The 18148-nt window shown below is 50.1% G+C and overlaps 1 long non-coding RNA gene across 3 annotated transcripts; it reads left to right on the plus strand.

The window, feature by feature from the left end:
• Window positions 1-533: 533 nt before the first annotated feature.
• Window positions 534-15723, plus strand: LOC118533853 (uncharacterized). Of its 3 annotated transcripts, XR_013442865.1 has the most exons (4): window positions 534-1456; window positions 2068-2204; window positions 14657-15016; window positions 15516-15723. It is a non-coding gene; the product is annotated as an uncharacterized LOC118533853 (long non-coding RNA). The 3 variants fall into 3 exon arrangements; XR_013442866.1 differs by lacking the exons at window positions 534-1456; window positions 2068-2204 and adding an exon at window positions 10805-10951 and having other exon boundaries at window positions 15516-15719; XR_004916391.2 differs by lacking the exons at window positions 534-1456; window positions 2068-2204 and adding an exon at window positions 10939-11060 and having other exon boundaries at window positions 15516-15719.
• The last annotated feature ends 2425 nt before the right edge of the window (window positions 15724-18148 follow it).

Consider the following 18148-nt stretch of genomic DNA (forward strand, 5'->3'; position numbering starts at 1 on the left):
GCCTCCACCCCTTAGTGGGGTCAGCTCTGCCCAGGCTTGGCCACAGCCGGCCACCAGTTCATCAGGCTGAAGGATTCCCCCAAAGCACTGAGCTGGCAAAACAAGCACATTCGGCACCAGAGTCAGTGTGGGTCTGCAAATCAGCCTTGAGAAGCACCAAATTATTTTTTAAACAAAAAAGAGTAACAACAACAAGAACCCGCAAGCACACAATCAACAACATGCAGCCCAACAGCAGACCCAACCAGGGGCACAGACTCTCGAAAAAACAAGACTTATCTCGTTGCAGGCGCAGATAATCATCTCTGTGGTGTAGTTAGAACCTGACAGTTTCCACCCAAGTTCTGGGGAGGACTGGGGGCAGGCCGGGGGGGTGGGGGGGCGTCCATCAAGCAGTCACTTCCATGGGCGATTTCAAAGTATAGTTGACAGCTGCTAACCCATTCCTGAGTACTAGTTTAAGTGGTGGAGGAAAGGGAGACTGAGCTCCCAAAGAAGGGGTAGCCGCAGGGGGCTGGGAGGGCGGGGGGAGATTTGTCAGATAAGGCTGCAACAGCCTAAGGGGTCACTGGGCAGCTCAGGGAAGGAGCTGGACTCTGTACCAGTCAAGATTTCTTTAGCTGCAAGCAACAGAAATCCGATGCAAACCAACTTAAATAAAAAAGAGAGAATTTTTGGTCCACATTGCTGAAAAGTCCGGGCCATGGTCCTTCTCTTACAAGACTTTCTCTGCACTCATCCCCAAGGACCTAGAAAGGTGCCCGTGCCCTGACCCGCCCCAGTCTCTGCCATCCTGAGATGGGTTAACAGGGCTCGGGGACGATGTATTTGCCCCTTGGTGGCCATCTGGGACCGTTTGAGATGTCTTGTTTCCGAGCAGTCATGAGCCTTAGAAGCCCCCTGCCCCCACCATCCCTAAGTGGCTCTGGAAGTCAGCCCACAGTAACAAGGGTCTCGGAGCAGAGGCCTGAAAATGTCATTCCCTGCTCTGTGAGGTGACTTGTCAGGGTCACAGTGGAAGGGCATGTTCTTCAAGTTATCCTTCCAGAACCTTTTCCATCCTTGGGCACTCTCTTGCTCTCCCCCGAGGCACTACTCACATCTCCCAAAAAGCTGGCAGACTCTGGGGGCAGCATCTGACCATGTTCAACCTCCAAAGGCAGGACTTTTGCAGAGTCTAGGGAGAAAGAAGTCAGGTCAACCCAGCAGAATATTTCAGAAGACCCCATCCCAGATTTTTGCAGGACATGACCAAAAAAATTATACCCCACTTTCCCAAAAAGAACATGGAGTGATTCATTCCAGGCTTTTACCAACAGAATCTGAGTCTGGTGCTCTCTGACCAGCAGATCCACCCAGGTTAAGCTCACTGGCATATTGACATCCTCAGCCCTCCGGAGTCCTTGCCCCGAGAACGCTCAGACCTGAAGATGGGAGAGTCAAGGATGTAAAGAAGGTAACGGAGCTTCCATGCCCAGCCCTCATCTCCAACCCCAGCTCACAGTGTAGGATGCTTAACCCTTAGGTGAGTTATTTAACCACTCTGAGCCCAGTTTGTCATCTGTACAATGGGAATATAATAACCCCTTCTTTAGAAGTGTTTAGAGTCTTTAGAAGATTAGATAATAAAATATTTAGGAAGCTATTAGCCCAATGACTGATATACAAAAAAGCAGTCAATAAATGATGTTGTTGTTATTGGTGCTAAAGAGTCAGAGAAGCAAAAGGAGTGAGACTTGCTGTACCAGACAACCCTCCCTGAGATCGCCACGGCTGTGGCTCCCTGCACCTCTCCCCTTGGCTCCTTAGGAAGCCTCTCAGCCCACATGGGGCAGCCAGAAGGGGTAGGGGAAGGGGAAGGTCCCAGAGGAGCAAATCTCAACCAGTGGAGAATGGGGGTCTGTGGATAAACGGCCCCGCCTCCCACTCTCCACGGGGGCAATTCTAAAGTGCATTCTGTAGGACTGAGCCCTGGGTGCCCGCTGCCGTCACATCCGTGGGGCACTCCTAACTGGCTTTTCCTCCTTCTCATTCCCACTCTCCCTGCTCCTCACTCCTGCTTCCTAGGGTCACCTCCCAAATACACCTCCTTACCAGAACCCTTGTGTCTGGTGCTGCTCATGGAAGAACACAGAGTAAGACAACTGCAAAGCAAGTGGAGATGGATTTGGATGCTGAACCGTGAAGCCAGATTCTAGAGAGGGGTAGGTACCACACACCAAAACTCAGAGAACCATCCCTGAGAGCCAGGCCTAAGAGAGAAAAGAAGAGAGAGCTCCTAAGGAGAAAGGAAGTCCACTTCAGGAAGCTTGACACGGGAAAGAGAGCAGGACAGGAAGAGGAATCTACTAAATGGAAGAACAACAAGATTAGGAAGGAAGGAAGGAAGGAAGGAAGGAAGGAAGGAAGGAAGGAAGGAAGGAAGGAAGGAAGGGAGAGAGGGAAGTAAGGGTAAATGAAAAGAGAAGAAATACATGTAAAGTTAATATTGCCTGTCTTACTGCATTTGGGCAGCTATAACTGAATATTGTGGTCTGGGGGGCTTATAGACAACAGAAATTTATTTCTCACACTTCTTGAGGCTGGAAGTCCAAGATCAAGGTGCGAGCAGATCCCGTGTCTGGTGAGCGCCTGCTTCCTGGTTCATAGACCACATCTCTCACTGTGTCCTCACCAGGTGGAAGGGGCAAGGGAGCTCTCTGGGGTCTCTTTTACAAGGGCACTAATCTCATTGTTGATTATTATGTACATAATTACTATTTAAAATAACACTAATCACCTCCCAAAGACCCCACCTCTGAATACCTAACCTTGGAGGTTAAGATTTAACATAAGAATTTTGGGGCGACACAAACATTCACTCTATGGCATCCCTTTATGATCACTGATTGGAGGAAAGATCAGGCCAAATCAAGGGAGTCTCGATCACTGACTCCTACCTGCCTAAACTGTCTTTTTACAATAAAGGTACCTAATATTAGCATTTCTTCCACTGAGCTCCGATGGCCCCTGTTCAGTCGGCGCATGCGCAGCTCACGGCGAGTCACTTCTGCAGGGGTCTCATGCCCGGGCAGGACCACCCCGCCTGGCCCCGCGCCTGGCTGTCGTGTCCCGCCCAGCACAGGCGCTCCACTCTTGCTTGGTGACCAAAGGATCGGAGACTCCTGTATTAACAAGCCCATTATATCAGGTCAGCTAATTCTGTCAAAACCCTGAACACCGTCCTGACCCGTAAAGGTTAAAATTCTTAAAATTCTGCTCACTCTTAACTTGCTCAGCAAACCTCTTCCTTTTCAGTTCAAAGATATAAGCCCAAACCAACTGTAAAAGAGCGTTAAGACAGTGATGGGAATCTGAGTATGGATTCTGGGTTAGATGATGAAAGGAATTATTACTAATTGTATTAGTTGGGGTGATGGCATGGTGGTTAAATATTTTAATTTAAAAAAAATTTTTTTAAAGATTTTATTTATTTATTTGACACAGAGAGAGCACGAGTGGGGGGAGGGGCAGAGGGAGAGGGAGAGAGGCAGACTCCCCACTGAGCAGGGAGCCCCAGGGCTCCATCCCAGGACCCTGAGATCATGACCTGAGCTGAGCCAAAGTTGGACACTTAACAGACTGAGCCACTCAAGCGCCTCTATTTTTTTTTTAATTTTTTTAAAGATTTTGTTTTTAAGTAGCCTCTCCATCCAACGTGGGGCTCAAACCTATAACCCTGAGATCAAGAGTCACACACTCTACCAACTGAGCCAGCCAGGTGCATCTATTTTTAAATGCTTCCTTATTTATTAGAAATTCAAACTGAAGTCATTTAGGATGAAATGCAATGATGTCTGGGATTTACCTTAAAATATTTCAGAAAAAAATATATGTAAGAGGGTAGATAAACAAGGTCAATAAAATGTTGGCAATTGGGGCGCCTGGGTGGCTCAGTTGGTTAAGCGTCTGCCTTCGGCTCAGGTCATGATCCCAGGGTCCTGGAATCGAGCCCGACATCAGGGTCCCTGCTCAGCGGGGAGTCTGCTTTGCCCTCTCCCTCTGCCCCTAACCCCACTTGTGCTCTCTCTCTCTCTCTCTTTCTCAAATAAATAAAATCTTAAAAAATAAATAATAAATAAAATGTTGGTAATTGTTAAAATTGGGTGACAGGTACACAAGAATTTATTATAGCAAGCCCTGTACTTTGGGGCCGAATTTCCAGAAGAAACAGTTTGGGGTAAGGTGCAGTCCAGTCCAGCCCAGCCCCTCGGCCACCTGGGTGTTGTGTGTGCTGGGGAGGGGAGGGGAAAGTGGTGCAGGGAAGAGGAAGAAGGAGAACAGGATGTTGGGCCCCGAGTTGTGTTTAACTTCACATTTGATTTCGCTGCCTGGCAGATGTCCCAGGGGACTGGGGGGGGGGAGGGGAGGGGGCGACAGCCTGTCAGAGTGGGTGTGAAACTGTGAACTGAAACAGAGATTTGACAAATGAAACAAGGAGACAGTGGTAAGAGCCAGCTGCGAGATACTGGAAAAGCAAGTCCTGATGCTTAGAAGAAAAAGCCAAAGGAGTAGAAATTAGAGCCTCGGACGGACGTTGCCCTAGCCCTGCAGGGCCTTGGGGTGCCGCATGGAGGCACGGAACTCCCCTTCCCCCTTTGCAAGGGAGAGTCGTGGTGTCCCCACTCCATGGTTATCCCTCTGTATTAAATATCCTCGATAGGGTGAGAAGTCCTGGGACCATTTGTGAAGGAAAATGGGATTCCTGTCTCATTTTCCCACTTAAGTTATGGTAATAAAAAGATACTTCATCCCTACCTTCAAAACCTTGTCCCTGGGGCTCTGCATCTGGCTGCATTTCTCCACTGGCTTGCATCAGACCCCTCCCAGTGCAGGAGCAAAGCACTGTTCACCTCCACCCAGCCACGCACACCCTCTACACACACTTCAGGACATCCGAGAGTGCAGAACGGGGCAAGCCGGGGGACCAACCCAGAAGGCCAGTGAGGCTTCCCCCTTGGGGCCTAAGCCAGAGCCCTTGGCACGGAACGCTGTGGAACCTCAGACGGGGCCTTCCCGTCAATGGCCAGTGTTTCATCTCAGGCAGATGTCCCCAAGGAGATTCACAGACCAGAAAACCAACCCTGAAGTCGCCTCCACCCTCCTATCCTCTCTTTGGCCATCATTCCTGGAATGAGGAAACACCCACACTCACAGCTTTTCTTTTTCTAGCATGTGTGTATTTACCTCAGTGAACTGGCGGGTGCGGCATAAGTGGGGCTCCCCACCCCCACCCTGCCAGGCCTGAGACCCTGACGGCAGGGGAAACCCCTGCTCCCTTCCCTCCCACACTTGGGCTTGGACCTTGCACCTGACTCAAAACCCGGAAGTGGTCTTCACAGCCCAATAATAATTTGGAGCTCGTGGTAACGGCCCAGACGGAGGGATTTATGACCCTTTGTCGCTTGGAGGAGCAAGGCAGGATGTTTGTTACTTATCTCATGCACCGGATGATGCCTTAGAGGTCTCACAAGACTTGCCCAAGGCTCCCATCTGAGGATCAGAACCTGAGCCTTCAGCTTTGCAATACCCAGGCTGGATAGATATGGCCATCTTCCCCCGCCCCTCCCACGCCCAAGCACACCTACGGATTTCTGATGTGTCTCATGACCCCCTCTCCCCATCAGAGGGACAACCATCCGGGAAAGCTGGCTGGCCAGGTCACGGTCCTGGTGTTGAGGAGCTTGCAGTGTGGGCTGCTTGTACACACACACACACACACACACACACACACTGGAAGCAGATGGCCGCACAGATGCCTCCAGGGTTCACTCACAGGTCTCCTTACCTTCCCCATCAGCACTCCTGAAGCTCCCTGCGCTAGTCGCCTGTCCTGCTGCTTTTCTTGGGTGAGGAGCTCTTTAAATCACAGATCGGGAAACCAACCCTCACCCGTCTAGCTTCTCTCGCTTGCATATATTTTACTGTACATTTTTTTAAAGATTTTATTTATTTATTTGAGAGAGAGAGAGAGCGCAAGCAGGAGGAGCGGCATGCAGAGGGAGAAGCAGGCTCCCCACTGAGCAGGGAGCCCAATGCAGGACTCGATCCCAGGACCCCGGGATCAAGACCTGAGCTGAAGGCAGTCACTTAATCACCGAGCCACCCAGGCGCCCTACTGTATATTTTTTCATTCACATTTCCCTCTCCATCCCCACCCCCCACTCAACACGCATAAGCTCCCGGGAGGCAAGGATGGTCTTCGGGTCTGTGTTATTTTCTACCGTGTCTCTAGCACCTTGGCCAGATCCTGGCACAAAGTACAAAACAATTATTTGTTGGCTGAATAAGTGTCTGACTTCAAGAGCTGAAGGCCCATATACACTTCGCATTTGGGCCATTAAGTTTAGGAGCAAAAGAAGCCCCATGAGGGGAGGCAGAATTCTGGGCTGATGATCCCAAGCCAGATATAGTTGCGAAAGCCTTGCCAGGTGGACAAGACTGGAGGAAGATTGGAGATCAATAGGTAGAATTCAGCAGAAGGCTTAATCTCACAGGTGGAGCTGCCCTACCATAGGGTATGGGTGGACTATTGGGTGATGGCTTCCATGAGTCATGCCTTCCGGTCTCCACCTCCTTAGGTAGTCTCCTGTCACATGACTCAGGGCTTGGCCGTGTGACCTGCTTTGTCCAATGGGACAATGGCAAGCCATATACAAGCAGAGCCTGGAAAAGTGCTTGCACTCTGAGGCCTGTCCTCTCTCATTGCTGGAAAGCCTTCAGCCATCACGGAACCAGCCCAGACTAGCTTCCCAGAGGATGAGCGACCAAGTGGAGGAGCCCCAGCCATTCCAGCTGCATAGAGCATGTTTTTAATTATCTGGACTTTCTGATGCTTTGACATTTTGGGCCCTTGTTGACACTGGATTGCTGATTGTTCCAGCCAAAGTCTCAGGGCTGACTCTCATGGCCTCATTTCGATCACATGTCTCTTGCTGAGCCGATCACGGTGGCCAGGAGGATGCAGCACTCTGCTTGTAGAGGTTTGAGTCATCCCAGAAACTGGGCAAGGGCTCAATCTCACTTGGAATAAGAATGGGTAAGGGGTAATATCCCAAAGGAAAAAAGGGTTCTATTACCAAAAAGAAAGAAGGATGGATTCTGGGAAGGCAGAAACAGCAGACAACGTCTCCAGGAATGCTCTGCGCTTCTCTGTCCTACACCTCTGATTCTTGATAGCCTTCCAGAGCCTTTTTCCAATATGGATTTCTTTCTAGGAGAGTGAAGACAGGAGGCTCTCACTTTGACCCTTTACTTTCTTGTATGAAGAACAAAAGCCAGTTTCAACTGGCTCTTAACTTCAACCACACAGCATCAAATAAAAAATGATGTTTGACCTTAGGCTTTGAAGAAGGTGAAGCAATTGTCCTTGGCTCTGAGAACTTCTGATAGGAATGGAGAACATTTTCATTATTGGTTATACTGGACTGTCATTGCTCTCATTTGGGTTATTTTATTGGTCTCTCTGCTTTGTTCGGGGTCACTCTTTTCCATTGAGAAAATTGGTTCCTTTTTTTTCCTCCCTTATGATGGAGCTCATGCGGCCAATACTTTATCTTAGAAGGCATGGCTGCTCTGGGTGCTTTACAATAAGCATGATGACCATAATGATCCCTTACAATAGAATAACACCTTGCCATCTAGAAAGGCCGTTCACACACATTACTGTATTTGATCCCCACAATAACGAGGGTGGAGGAGTACGGTATTACCCTTGTTTTCTTTAGATATAGAAATAGACTCAGAGAGGTTAAGTGACTGACTGAAGGTCACAGAGCTGCGTTGCCTTGGGTAGAAGGAAAATATTGGCAAGGATTAGACAGACATTTATTCGAGGCTTCATCTATTTACCAAGATTAGACTTTATTGCTACAAAGCTAATCAGGGCTAAATCCCCAGAAGAACTAGTTTGCAGTATGCAAACTATAGTAGCTCAGAAGGACCAAAACACGAACACAGGGTCACAGTGCCACCAACAGCCATGACTGGAGCTCGGCCCAGCATGTCCGCCCTTGGACTCACCCACAAACGAGTCCAAGAGACGCAGTCCCAGCCCAGCCCCCTGGAGAGCAGTTCTAGGTCCAGGAGCCCACATCTGTGGTTCAGTCCTGCTGGGGAACCCCTGCACTCCTCCCTAGCTCCTTCTCTCCTCAGAGAGGCTGGTGGCTGGGCCACGCATGGGACTGAGGCTTTGGTCTACAGACAGGGAAGGGACAAGTCTGGTCGGGCCTGGAATACTGGGGAAATTGTAAGCCTGGGTAGAAACTCCAGCCTGATAGGCTGAAGGCTTCCCTTCCAAGGACTCTGCTCTTCCTTACCCACTTCCTTGCCTTTTCCCTCTGTGCCTGTCCTCTGTGCTGAAATGCCCAGTCAGACAGCCAGCTGGCAGTCCTCTTTGGTATGGTTTCCACACAACTCACAAATCCTGCTCACTACCAAAGAAAAGAATGGACCCAGAGTAGCTAGAAGAGACAGTGTCCCTTTCACAGGAGGAAGGGCTTCTGGGGAACCCTCCAATCCTTGTCCTGTCCCTGGAAACTTCCAGGCCATTCTCTCACTCCAACACTCTGCCGGTATCCTGAGCAAGCCACAGAGTGATGAGGTAAATGCCCCCCCCCATACAAAAGTGGGCCCTGACCGCACCCATCCAGTCCTGTCCCTGGTCCTCACTGTGGAGGTCCTGAGGACTCAGCAGGACAGATTGGCCAGAGAGGAAGTGACCCAGCCCCAGAGCACTCTGGGAAACCTACTGTGTTGGCCCCAGACCCCACGATGGGGGTTAGTAGATCAGAGCCCCTTTCCAGCATTGTCTGAGGTGAATAGGACAGGGCTTATCAAAGCCTGCATGGGCCAAAAGAGAAGCCTAGTCAGCTTACTCTGCCTTCCTTCCCTAGATGATCAGGCTGTGTGCTGTTGGGACGCTTCTATTCTAGAAGTTTCCGCCAGGTGGCAGAGAAAAATATCAGATGCCAGAAACTTATCCATCTGAAAGGATTTCCCCCATAGGAGAAAAAAACCCAATCACACCTTCTGCCAGTTGGAACGTCTGCAATCACTCACCCCTCATAAGCGGAAAAAGAATGTCAGGACTAATCAAATGACATCACTCTGGGAACCCAATGCATCCTGCACTGATCTTTGTGAAAAGCTTCCTATGGGAAGATACAAATTCCAATTTGTCTTGTCTAGAGGAAAAATGAGTTTTAAATATGTTAAATCAAAAATGATATCTTACATACCAGACATTAGTGATCCAGGACAAATGCCTTGGGAGAAAAATTACCCTGAAAATTTTAAGTATTCAGGTGGCCAAAGAGCTGGGAAGTGATGCAGCAGCACAAACACAGAGCGTCCGCCCTGGACACCCACGTGCCCCGCACTGGGCCGCGGCAGACCAGGCGCCTCAGACAGAGTAGAGCCCTGGTTCCTGAGGACCGGCCCGGGCAGCTTCCCACAACGACACCTCCTGCCCGCCTCTCCGGCACCTGCAGCTTCGCTGTCTTCCTGCTCAGCTGGGTTGCCAAGGTCTGAAGACCTCGGAAATGCCCATGGAACCAGCCCAGAGCAGGATGGTGGGGAGGGCTGGGGAGAGAGGAAAGAGGCCCAGTTTCCACTGGTTTCCCAAGCCTGGTAGACACCAAGGCTATTTTTTTTTTTTTAAGGTTTTATTTATTTATTTGAGAGAGAGAGAGCGAGCACAAGCAGGAGGGGGGGGCAGAGGGAGAAGGAGAAGGAGACTCCCTGCCAAGCAGGGAGCCCGACGCGGAACTCGATCCCAGGACCTTGGGATCATGATCTGAGCCAAAGGCAGCCGCATAACGACTGAACCACCCAGGCGCCCAACACCAAGGCTATTAAAAGCCAGTTTACAAAAACACTGGAGGGCATTGGTTGCTCTCTTCCAAGACAAGCGGGTGGGATAGAAAGGCCCAGGGAGATGTGGGTTCTAATCTGAGCTCTGCGCGTTGCTGGCTAGTGCCAAGGCTCTTGGACAAGTCTTTTCTCCCCTTTAATTCTTAGCTGATAAAACAAAGAGTTGGCTCTAAATGACATCCAGGGTCTCTTTCAGTTCCATGACACAGATATTTTTCTTTCTTTCTGCTCTCTTTCTTTCAAGAGTCTGTAGAGCACGGTAAGAGCACAGTCTCTCAAATCGATCTGCATAGGTTTGCATCCAAGCTCTGCTGCTTTCTAACTCTGTGACCTTGAGCAAGTAACTTAACCTCTCTGTGCTTCCACTTCTGCAAAATGAAGATGATAGTATCTATCTCATAACCTTGTGAAAGGATAAAATGAGTTAATATGTGCAAAGGGCTTCGAGGAGCTCCTAGCACGTAGCTCTTATTTATTGAGCAATTACTGTGTGCCGGGCTCTGTAGCAGGCATAATAACTACAGAAATGAGCCGGAGTGCGTGGCCCTTCGTCTCCGGGATGTTATTGTCTCCTAGCAAAATGCTGCCAGGAAGTTCCTCTCTCATGGTCACCTATTTGTGTCCTGAAGGGTGGGTGACTCCTGGCATTCTGCCTTTGGTTTGGGGTTGGACATGCGGCAAGCCCCCCGCCCCCCCACAGGTCCCCAAAGCATGCACCATCAGCCCGACATCTCAGCTTTTTTCCTTTCCTGCTTCTTTATTGCTTTTCCACTCCTGATGCTACTTGCAGTCTGACTTCAAAGGTAATAGAAATAAATAAAAATCTCCTGCAAAAGAGCCTTTCCTCCTCCTCCCTCACCCCTTTCTCTCTTGAATTTTCTCCTGTCTCCTCTCGCTGGTGTTGCATCACTCAGTCTCGCAGCCTCGCTCCACTTGCCCCGTTTGGGGAGCTACAAGATCCCTCGGTGACTCCCTGCCCTCCTAAGAACGCACTCTGGCCTCGCTCTTCCGAGAACCCGATGCAGCCACAATCTCCTTGGTTAGTGAGGACACTGGCTGCGGGAACATTCGGCTTTGCTTTCCCAGGGGGCAGGCGCGGGGGTGGCGGCGGCAGAAATGGCTCAGCTCGTGCGCAGTCAGCAGGGAAGGTAATAGGGATTAATCTGGGCTCTGCCAAATGCAGATGTGTCCCCGGCCCGGGAGGCAGGGTGAGCAGTTGCTGTCTCAGGGCCCAGCTGCGACCTGCAGGGGGGCCCAGGGAGAAGAAGGACGCACTGGCCCAGAGCGGGCAGCCCCAAGGGGCTCCGTGCAGCGTCCTGGAGGGATGGAGCTGCCCTGCCCAGCGCTGCCTGGCCAGGGGGGCTGCTTGATTGATGCCTTTAATAGACATGCTGGGGAGCTGGCAGGCCAAGTGTTTATGCCCAAATGCACATTGGCTGTTTAAGGAATTCCCAAATCCCTCGCTGGAGCCTAGATTATGAAAAACATTTCTAGAGGAATCCTGTGGCCTCCTTGCCACTATGATCATCCTCGGGCTGCCAGAGGGTGGGAGGGTTGGGGGGAGAGTACAAAGGGCAGCCCTTTGGCCAATCCTGGCCGGTTCTGATCAGGCCCAGTAAATTCTGGCAAATGGGGAGCTAGCGTAAAGATAGTTGTAAACGTTTCTTGAGTGCCTACATATGCCAGACTCTGGAGAAACGAAAGCAATAAGGAGCAAAAAGATAACCCGGTGGGCAGACAGCGCACAGAGGGAAGAGGAGGCTCCCAGAGCGGTGGGAAGCACACAGAGGTGGCCTTTGGGGTCCTGATACCCCTGCCATACCCTCCCCCACTCCTTCACTTCTGAAGAGCCAAAATTCTTGTCCAGTCACAGCGACTAATGAAGGGTTCCTTCCAGCATGATTTGTTGAAAGAGGACGTTCTGGAAGCCCCCCCAAACCCTCCAATAGTAAGGGGGTTGGGGAACTATAATGGCAAATTTTTAGGAATCCTGACAGATCTGGGGAAGGGGAGGATATTGGGGTGGTCCTCAATAAATCATATGCTGACCTGAGTCAGGACACCTGGGATTTGGTCCATGCCTTGTCACTCTAGCTGGGTGAGTGGGGACAAGTCACCGAAGCTCTCCAGCCTACCTCCTAGGGTTTCTGCACTGTTTAGATGACATGACAGGTGGGACAGGAAAGGGAGAAGCACAGAACCTAGAGCACCACAGGCAGGTCCCATCTGTGGGAGCCTTTCCTATCTTCAGCCCACAGTGGTGATGCACCCCTTCCTCACATACCTCGTGCATGCTTACTGCTGAGGGTTTATTTTATTTTATTTATTTATTCTAAGTGATCTCTACACCCAACGTGGGGCTCAAACTCAGGAACCTGAGATCAAGAGTCATGTGCTCTTCCGAATGAGTCCCCCGGGGCACCCTGCTGCTGAGTTTTATATGGATCACTGTTCACATTCATTTATATACAAATAGTTGTTGAAATAATACAATATTTAATGAAGGTAAACAGAAAAGTTGCGGGGGGGTGGGGGGAGTCTTTGCGATTGGTACATTTTGTGACCTGGGATCAAGCATCTGAAAAGGCAGGCTCGGGGCCATCTAAAACAGGCTAGATGGGAACCAAGTTGCCCTGGGACCTGCTCGGCCTCTGGGCTTCCAAGCCCAACTGAAGGGGGAGATCAGGAAGTAGTCTAAGGTCTGGGATTCAGGTATGCAGGCTGGGCTCGGGGAGAGAAACAAAGCCATGTAGGGTCTTTCACTGGAAGCCAGACACAGGGACTCTAATCCTGAAGCTGGGTAGCTCTGGGCAAGTGTGTTCACTTCTCTTAGCCTCAGTTTCCTTATCTGCAAATCTACATGCTGGACTTCATTTCTTAGGTCTGTACTAGATACACTAATATATAATTCCATAAATAAATGTATCAGGTGGGAAGACACCCAGTCAAGTCATCCAGCAGCCACAGTTGGTTGCTTGAGCCAACACACCAGTATAAGGCATTTGGAAAACAAGTGGTATTTCATGCACCCACTCAGGTCTGTGGGCAGTGGCTATCTGGAGTGCTGTGTTGAGAAGGAATCTGAAGACTTATCTCAGTATAGCAGGAGATAGGATAGTTTAGGGTTAAAAGCTGGGCTCAGAGGCAGACACCCCTCCACTTATGAAGCACACAAAGATTACTCAATCTTTCCCAGCTCTGGGCTGGTTGTGATGATGGATGAGATAATGCCCCTAAAATCCTTGCATGATGGGATCAGGCACATAATCAATGCTCCAGGAGGATGGCCAGGGCTGTCTTGGGTGGGTCTGGGAGGGTCCTGGAAGGATGTATGCCAGCACAGGGACCTGCCTTGGGCCATTATCTTCTTCTCAACCCAGTGATCATCCTGGCTGTTCACCCTGTTTGTCCCAGGAAAGGTAATTAGGAATCTCATCAGGATAGAATCGAGTTAGAGGAGACAACCCACCCCCAAATCCTCGTGAAACAGCTAAGTTGCTCCTTCCTTCTTCTTTTTATCCTGGAGGAGATTTATCATTTCCAGAAATGCCTTTGCAGCCCCCACCCTCTGCCCCTTTCTTGGGCCAGACAGCAGGAGGCGGGTGGCAGTAGCCTGTCCTCTGGGCTGGTCCCCGAGGGACTCAGGCCTCTCTGGGTACAGGTCTTCCTCCTGATCCCGATCCCGATCCCCACCCCTGGCCCGGGGAGGCGCGGGTGCGTCCGGGGTGATGAACGTGCTGCCGCCTGGCCAACTGATTCCCAGCCGCGCGCTAACTTGCTGGGTCTGGGGAGAAAAATCCACCCGCTCAGCAAATTTCCCTTTATTGTTGGTTTTGTCTGTTGGCTTTCCCCCGTTTTCTCTTTTTCCTTTCTTCTCTTGAGTCAGCAACACGGAGTCCAGCGAAGCAGATGGGGTGAAGGGAGAGACGCACCCCGGCGCCCCCAGGTCCCTTCACCTAGTCCCAGCCGGCCGGCCCCGCGCTGTGGACACCCGCGCTTCTGGCCCTCGTTTTGCCCAGGAACTGAACGTCGGCCCCCTCCAGGGCCGGTCGAAGGGCACTGGCCGGGAAGGCGGGCGCCATCACCTGTGTTCTCGTGGGCAGATCCCTGCCTACCTGCAGCTCCCTTCCCTGCAAAGGCTCCTCCTTCCTCCTTAGCTCGTGGAAACTGGAAGAGTCCAGACCCTTTAATAAGTGCTTTACATTGAACTCATTTCAATCTCACTACCAATCTGTGAGTGATCCTGTTATTATCCCACACTGTTGCTGTCAGCAGCCAAACCAAGCAATAATAATATAATAATCAGAATACAGCAAACCAGCAATTTTTCATCTAAGCATTAAGAGTTGAAGGGATATTTAAAAGGTACCTGCCCACAAAAATATTACCCTTACACTCAGGTCTAAGAGTTTACGAGTATATTATGTATTTAGGAAAAGTACGACCCATGCAATATTTCTCTTTTGTCCGTCTGGGATATACTTGTACTAAAAAATGATCCATCGTTGATCTACAATTCAAATTTAACTAGTGCCCTATATTTTTATTTGCTAAATCTGGCCATCCTAGCCTTACGGACCCTGCACCAAGGCTGCACAGAGGCCTCACCTACCTAGAAAAGCCCTCTGCAGGTACAACCCCAGAACCCCCAGCGATGGGGGGGCCCCAGGTCACTCCTGTTTCTGCTCCACTCTACCGATTACACTCACCAGGATCTCTTCTTCCTCCTCCCCCACCTCTACAGCCTCTTCCCAAATTCATAAGCCCCCACCCCACCCCTGCCCAGGTGAGAAGATTGCCCCACAGTGGCCGCTCGGATGCTACAAAAGGATACAGCGTCTTGTCCAGAGCCCTTCCCTATGCACCCCTAATTCCATCCTGATGCCAGAGAGGAGAACGACAGGAAAGAATAAGAGGGTGCACAGCGAGGCTTTGAGATGTCTATGCTGAATTACCGGTGGACTTTGCCAGAGAGCCTGTAGATTGATTTTTTTCAAGCAACACATGCTTATGCGCCGGGCTCTAGGGATACGGAGTGACAGAGTGATGACCATGGGACCGTGTCCTGATGGAGCGTACATCTAGCAGGAGAACAAATTACTAGGTAAGTAACACCATGTGACAAGGGTTCTGCTGGGAGACAGCATACAACGGGGTCCCAGTGGCGCCCAGTGGCCAGGGGGCTGGGGCAGAGAAAGACCCCCAAAAGAAGAGATGAGCTGAAACCCGAGGGCTGAGCAGAAGTTCTGCAGGTAGAGGGGATGTAGAGGGTGGCTAGGGGTTAGAGTGAAGTGTTTTTGAAGTTCCCAAAACAAAAGAGAGGCTCTGGAACCTTGGAAACATGATGCTAAGTGAAAATAGCCAGACACAAAAGGCCGCATGTGGTATGATTCTATTTATATGAAATGTTCAGAATCGGTCAGTGCATGAAGAAAGATTAGTGGTTGTCAGAGCTGGGAGGGGGCAAATGAGGAGGGACTGCTAACGGGATTGGGTTTCTTCTGGGGCTAAAAATGTTGCAGGGTTAGATAGTGGTGATGGTTGCACAACCTTGCGAATAACCAAAACTAACTCATTTTACACTTTAAAATGGTGAATTGCAGGCGCCTGGGTGGCTCAGTCGGTTAAGCGTCTGCCTTCAGCTCGGGTCATGATCCCAGGGTCCTGGGATCGAGCCCCGCGTCAGGCTCCCTGCTCAGCGGGGAGTCTGCTTCTCCCTCTGCCTGCCGCTCCCCCTGCTTGTGCTCTCTCTGTGTCAAATAAATAAATATTTAAAAAAAAAAAAAAAAAAAAACAGTGAATTGCATGTTATGTGAATGATGTCTCCATTTTTCACAAAGCAGGTGGGGTGGGAACCTGAGGCCCAATGAGCAACTGAATGAAGCCCAGGTCACGTGGGATGAAAGGGAGAGGTCGGCCAGGCCAGATCATGCAGGATGGACCTTTGGATGGACTTGACCTGGGAGCTCTGGAAACCAAGGGGGGCTTTGAACCTGAGCCCCATGGTCAGGTTGGCACTTTAGAAAGACCACTCTGGCTGCAGTGTGGAGGATGCTATCGAATGGGGGCCAGAAAGACCAGGTAGGAGGCTGCTGCCCTATCTAGAGGAGGGATCACAGGGACCTGAATTGGGGCAGCAGGGAAAGAGAAAGGTAGGATTCAAGGGAGAGGACAGGAGGAACGACAAAGCTGGGGATGGCTGGATGTGGGGGGAGGGGTGCCAAGAGGGAGGCGTGGTATGTGGCCCAGGGAAACGGGACTGGGGACCATTTATTGGGACAGGGAAGCCTGGAGGCGGTGCAAAGGAGGGGGTGTCTTGAGAAAAATGGTGTGGTCCACCGTGTGGAACACCATAGGGAGTCTAGCAGGTGGGGACACACAGGTGTCCCCTGGATTCAGGGATAGGTCAGTCACTGGTGACCTTGAGGGGACAGGGCTGGACCACAACTTGACTGAAGGGAGACTAAGGTAGATTGAGGAGGATGATTGGAGGAGGAAGAAGCAGAAGCTGATTCTGGAAGCAAGTTCGTGAAGGAGAGAAGCGATGCAGGAGTAGAGCTGGCAGGGTGAGAGGGCTCAAGCGTGAGAGGGAAGCAATTTGTTTCAATTCTGAGAGCCCGGACTGGAGGGGTTAAACGTTGTGCAGGGTTTCTAAGGAAGTGGGTGGAGCCAGAATTAGCAGCCAGGAGCCTTGGCCCCATGGGAGGAGGGATGGGCCCCTTTCTTAGCGGGAGGGAAGAAGGGGCAGGGCTGAGGTGGGTGGTGCCAGGGTTTGTAAGTCTAGAGATGAGGGAAGGGAATTCCCACACAACTTCTCTTCTGTCACTGAAGCAGGGGACAAGGTCAAATACTGGGGCTGCCGGCAAAATGGAGGGGCTGGCCCAGCGTATGCCTAAAATGGCTCAGAGAGCCTATTGTTAAGTTTCTAAGAATTCTGTAAGCCGGTTATTAAACATTGCTGTTATTAAAATTAAATTATAGTAAATCTGCACAAAAATGCTCAACTATTTTTTTTATAAAGATGCAAAAGCAGGGCGCCTGGGTGGCTCAGTCGGTTAAGTGTCTGCCTTCAGCTCAGGTCATGATCCCAGAGTCCCAGGATCGAGTCCCACATGGGGGTCCCGGCTCAGCTGGGAGTCTGCTTCTCCCTCTGACCCTCCCCACCTCGTGCTTTCTCCCTCTCACTCTCTCTCTCTCTCTCTCAAATAAATAAATAAAATCTTTACTAAAAAAAAAAAGATGCGAAAGCATTTTGCTTTTTCAATGAGTGGTTGCAATTGGACCTCATCAGAATGAAAAGCTGTGGCGGTCTGAAAAACCCCATGGAGAGAATCAGAAGACAAGCTACAGACTGGGAGAAAATACTTGCAAACTACGTATCTGATGAAGGACCAGTATCTAAAATATATAAAGAACTCTCAAAACTCTGCAGTGTAAAAAACAAACAATTCAGTTAGAAAAATGGGCAAAAGGCATGAATGGGCATTTCACTGAAAAGGAGATATGGACGGCAAATAGCACATGAAAACATGTTCAAGATCGTTAGACATTTTGGGAAACGCAAGTTCAAACCACAATAAGATAACGTGGCACACCTACCAGCATGTCTGTTAAGGATGTGGAGGGATTGCATCACTCATACATTGCTTTTGGGAACACAAAATGGTAAAGCCACTCTGGACAAGAGTATGGGGAGTTTCTTACAAAAGTAAACATGTACGTACAGTCCGACCCAGCAGTTGTACTCTTGGGCATTTATCCCAGAGAAATGAAAACTTACATTCATACAAAAATCTGCATAGGAATGTTCATAGCAGCTTATAATAGTAAAAACCTAGAAACAACCCAGATGTCCTTCAGTGGGTGAATGGTGCATCCCTACCATGAAATGCTAACCGACAGGAAAAAGGAACAAACTCTCGATATGTATGGCAACTTGGATCATACAGTATATGATCTTTTGGAATTGGATATTTTTTACTCAACATAATGCCCTGTGTGTGGGGGGGAAAAATCCAGTTCCAAAAGATATTGTACTCTGAGTCCATTTATTTTTTTTAATATTTTATTTATTTATTTGTCAGAGAGAGCACACAAGCAGGGGAAGCAACAGGCAGAAGGAGAGGGAGAAGAGCCTCCCTGCTGAGCAAGGAGCCCCATGCAGGACTCGATCCCATGACACTGGGATCATGACCTGAGCCGAAGGCAGACACCCAACTGACTGAGCCACCCAGGT

Source organism: Halichoerus grypus, chromosome 12, assembly GCF_964656455.1.
Source record: "Halichoerus grypus chromosome 12, mHalGry1.hap1.1, whole genome shotgun sequence".
Taxonomy (NCBI): Eukaryota; Metazoa; Chordata; class Mammalia; order Carnivora; family Phocidae; genus Halichoerus; species Halichoerus grypus.